At 41.3% G+C, this 5,156-nt stretch overlaps 1 non-coding gene across 1 annotated transcript; it reads right to left on the bottom strand.

Annotated features, from left to right (window-relative positions):
- Positions 1-4,574: 4,574 nt before the first annotated feature.
- On the bottom strand, positions 4,575-4,634 carry MIR2285AX-2 (microRNA mir-2285ax-2). Its single transcript, NR_162245.1, has one exon. It is a non-coding gene; the product is annotated as a microRNA mir-2285ax-2 (primary transcript).
- Between the last annotated feature and the right edge of the window lie 522 nt (positions 4,635-5,156).

Genomic DNA, 5,156 nt, shown 5'->3' on the forward strand with positions numbered 1-5,156 from the left:
CAGTGGAGAAATAACTCCAGAAAGGATGAAGAGACAGAGCCAAAGCAAAAACAACACCCAGCTGTGGATGTGACTGGTGATAGAAGCAAGGTCCGATGCTGTAAAGAGCAATATTGCATAGGAACCTGGAATGTCAGGTCCATGAATCAAGGCAAATTGGAAGTGGTCAAACAGGAGATGGCAAGAGTGAACATCGACATTCTAGGAATCAGTGAACTAAAATGGACTGGAATGGGTGAATTTAACTCAGATGATCATTATATCTATTACTGAGGGCACGAATCCCTGAGAATAAATGGAGTATCCATCATAGTCAACAAAAGAGTCCAAAATGCAGTACTTGGATGCAATCTCAAAAATGACATAAAGATCTCTGTTCATTTCCAAGGCAAATGATTCAATATCGTGCTAATCCAAGTCTATGCCCCGACCAGTAGTTGAACGGTTCTATGAAGACTTACAAGACCTTTTAGAACTAACACCCAACAAAGATGCCCTTTTCATTATGGGGGACCGGAATGCAAAAGTAGGAAGTCAAGAAATACCTGGAGTAACAGGCAAATTTGGCCTTGGAGTACAGAATGAAGCAGGGCAAAGGCTAATAGAGTTTTGCCAAGAGAACACACTGGTCATAGCAAACACCCTCTTCCAACAACAAAAGAGAAGACTACACATTGACATCACCAGATGGCCAACACTAAAATCAGGTTGATTATATTCTTTGCAACCAAAGATAGAAAATCTCGACACAGTCAGCAAAAACAAGACCGGGAGCTGACTGTGGCTCAGATCATGAATTCCTTATTGCCAAATTGGAAGACAGTTAGGAAAACCATTATACCATTCAGATATGATCTAAATCAATCAAATGACTTAAGATTATACAGTGGAAGTGAGAAATAGATTCAAGGGATTAGATCTGATAGAGTGCTTGAAGAACTATGGATGGAGGTTCGTGACATTGTACAGGAGGCAGGGATCAAGACCATCCCTAAGAAAAAGAAATGCAAAAAGGCAAAATTGTTGTCCAAGGAGGCCTTACAAATAGCTGTGAAAAGAAGAGAAGCGAAAAGCAAAGGAGAAAAGGAAAGATATAAGCATCTGATGCAGAGTTCCAAAGAATAGCAGGGAGAGATAAGAAAGCCTTCCTCAGTGATCCATGCAAAGAAATAGAGGAAAACAGAATGGGAAAGACTAGAGATCTCTTCAAGAAAATTAGAGATACCAAGGGAACATTTCATGCAAAGATGGGCTCGATAAAGGCAGTAATGGTATGGACCTAACAGAAGCAGAAGATATTAAGAAGAGGTGGCAAGAATACACAGAAGAACTGTACAAAAAAGATCTTCACGACCCAGATAATCTCGATGGTGTGATTACTCACCTAGAGCCAGACATCCTGGAATGTGAAATCAAGTGGGCCTTAGAAAGCATCACTATGAACAAAGCTAGTGGAGGTGATAGAATTCCAGTTGAGCTATTTCAAATCCTAAAAGATGATGCTGTGAAAGTGCTGTACTCAATATGCCAGCAAATGTGGAAAACTCAGCAGTGGCCACAGGACTGGAAAAGGTCAGTTTTCATTCCAATCCCAAAGAAAGGCAATGCCAAAGAATGCTCCAACTACTGCACAGTTGCACTCATCTCACACACTAGTAAAGTAATGCTCAAAATTCTCCAAGCCAGGCTTCAACAATATGTGAACCATGAACTTCCAGATGTTCAAGCTGGATTTAGAAAAGGCAGAGGAACCAGAGATCAAATTGCCAACATCTGATGGATCATCAAAAGAGTGAGAGAGTTCCAGAAAATCATCTACTTCTGCTTTATTGACTATGTCAAAGCCTTTGATTGTGTGGATCACAATAAGCTGGAAAATTCTTCAAGAGATGGAAATAGCAGATCACTTGACCTGCCTCCTGAGAAATCTGTATGCAGGTCAAGAAGCAACAGTTAGAACTGGACATGGAACAACAGACTGGTTCCAAATCGGGAAAGGAGTATGTCAAGGCTGTATATTGTCACTCTGTTTATTTAACTTATATGCAGAGTACATCATGAGACATGCTGGACTGGATGAAGCACAAGCTGGAATCAAGATTGCTGGGAGAATTATCAATAACCTCAGATATGCAGAAAGTGAAGAGGAACTCAAAAGCCTCTTAATGAAAGTAAAGGAGGAAGAGTGAAAAAGTTGGCTTAAAGCTCAACATTCAGAAAACTAAGATCATGGCATCTGGTCCCATCACTTCATGGCAAATAGATGGGGAAACAATGCAAACAGTGAGAGACTTTATTTTTTGGGGCTCCAAAATCACTGAAGATGGTGACTGCAGCCATGAAATTAAAAGATGCTTGCTCCTTGTAAGAAAAGTTATGATCAACCTAGACAGCATATTAAAAAGCAGAGACGTTACTTTGCCAACCAAGGTCTGTCTAATCAAAGCTTTAGCTTTTCCCGTAGTCATGTATCGATGTGAGAGTTGGACTGTGAAGAAAGCTGAGCGCCGAGGAATTGATGCTTTTGAACTGTGGTGTTAGAGAAAACTCTTGAGAGTCCCTTGGACTGCAAAGAGATCCAACCAGTCCATCGTAAAGGAAATCAGTCTTGAATATTCATTGGAAGGACTGATGCTGAAGCTGAAACTCCAATACTTTGGCCACCTGATGTGAAGAACGGCCTTATTCGAAAAGATATCCTTATGCTGGGAAAGATTGAAGGCCTTAGGAGAAGGGGACAACAGAGGATGAGATGGTTGGATGGCATCACCAACTTGATGGACATGTATTTGAACAAGCTCCGGGTGTTGGTGATGGACAGGAAAACCTGGCATGCTGCAGTGTATGTGGTCACAAAGAGTCAGACATGACTGAGTGACTGAACTGAACTGAATAATATAAATAAAAAGAAAGTCAAAGTAGGGTTATAAAAAGTATAGTATATTTTAACTGTTTAAATTTAATACTGAAAATATTTAAATTATTATGGACTATAAGTATGCTGTTTACAAGCTAATAATAGGAAGATAAAAGATATGGCTCCATGATGACCTAGAAAGAAGATGTAAACGTTGAAATAAGATTTAAAGTAGACAGATAAAAGATTTTTTTGTTGTTCCTTTCAACACTGAGAATATATACAATTAGAAATGATGTCATGAGTGGGATAAGGTCATGGGGGTGCTAAATAGACCCCCTGCTCTGATCCTCCATCCTCATCTCCCCTCTAAGATAAGCCCTGCTTATTAGGTATAGGAGCTATTAAGAGGCCTTAAAGTGGGAATTTAATGTTAAAAATAGTATACATTATGTGTAAACATGGGTATATTTGTCTCCAGTACAACATGTAAAATGAGACTGGTTCTTTCCCTGTGTTACTATCTCCAAGTTAAACCTGGCTCTTCTCTCTGTACCAGCTGGTTGGGCTGCAGTAGCAGGCACACGCCACAGCCCTGTGACCTGGCTGTGTTGACAACATCAGGGGATTGGAGCTGGAATCATAGAACCAAAAGCTGTAAGAACTAGAAGGAATTTGGGAATATTTAGTAAAACCTTCTCTGGGTCAGGGAGATAAGAAATGTCCCTTAAACCACAGACAGAGCTGAGGCCAGAAGCCAGGTCTCCCAAATGAGTCCAAGTGACCTTGTTTTTACAAATAAACTTTCAAAATCTCAGTGTGAAAGAGATGCTCAATGTTGTCCAAATCAGTTCTCTTTTATTCATCTCCCCTTCTTGTTGAAATAAATTGTGGCTAGCTTTGCCATTTGTCTTTGGGTATCTGACACCAGGATGAATCATGCATTGCTGAAGAGAAGTGAAACATCTTTATTAGTCATATGGAATCTTATTTCATTCTGTACCCTTAAATTCTCAAAAGCCTCAAGCAGGTACATGTCAGCTCTGCTCATGTAAAAGAAGAACACATATGATCTGATCCACATGTATAATAGTCAAAAATAGGGAAAACTAATCCAAGCTATCAGAAGTCAAGGTGCTGTGCTGTGCTCTTTGTGACCCCATGGACTGTAGCCCACCATGCTCCTCTGTCCGTGGGATTCTCCAGGCAAGACTACTGGAGTGGGTTGCTATTTCCTCCTCCAGGGGATCTTCCCCACCCAGGGATTGAACCCATGTCTCCTGCATTGGCAGGTGGATTCTTTACCACAGAGACACCTGAGACACCCTAGAAGTCAGGGTGAAGTGAAGTGAAAGTCTCTCAGTTGTGTCCAACTATTTGTGACCCCATGGACTAGCCCATGGAATTCTCCAGGCCAGAATACTGAAGTGGGTAGCCTTTCCCTTCTCCAGGGGATCTTCTCAACCTAGGGATTGAACCCATGTCTCTCGGATTGCAGGCGAATTCTTTACCAACTGAGCTATCAGGGAAGCCCAGAAGTCAGCGTAGTGGTTACCAAATCTTTGTGGCCAGGGGAAGAAGTGAGTGCTTTGGGGGTCTTGGTAATGTTCTCAGTCTTTATCTGAGGCTGGTACAAGACTATGTTCAACTTATAAAGCATCACTGAGTTGTGTACTTAGAGCATGTGCTCTTTACTGCATAGCTGCTATTGGGTTGGCCAAAAGGTTCATTCAAGTTTTTCCATAAGATGGTATGGAAAAACTCAAACACATTTTTTGGCCAACTCAATATTTTTCAGTAAAAAGTGTCACGAAGAAAAGAGGCACAGTGATAGTACTGGATCCATCTTGAGTGTGCCTGGAATGAGCAAAAATTAGAAACATAGCATTTTACAACTGTTCTTCTGTATACCCCATCTCAGCTGGACACATGAAATGTGTCAAATGTCCTTGAACCTTACTGTTCAAGAATAAAACGATTCAGTGTTTGCTTCTTTGGTGACCTGTCAGAAAAAGTCCACTCCGTAGTGCAGTTGGAGAGAAGCAATTTTCATTGCTCTTGGCTGCCTCCAAACGCTTTGGTGTGTCACTTGTGGGTATTCATCTCACCAGCTGTTCCCTGATGGCCTGCAACAGGAGAAGAGGGAAAAAGCCAGGAACAGTGGGTCATAAGTAGGATCTCTATAGTGAAACCCTCGTGTGTCCACTCCACTGGAGTAGAGGGTACCTGGTTGGTGCATTGATGACAACTATCAGAACATCTGCTCTGACTCTCTCTCTGATTTAAGCTCTTTTTCTTC

The sequence above is a fragment of the Bos taurus genome, chromosome 2 (genome assembly GCF_002263795.3).
Source record: "Bos taurus isolate L1 Dominette 01449 registration number 42190680 breed Hereford chromosome 2, ARS-UCD2.0, whole genome shotgun sequence".
NCBI lineage: Eukaryota > Metazoa > Chordata > Mammalia > Artiodactyla > Bovidae > Bos > Bos taurus.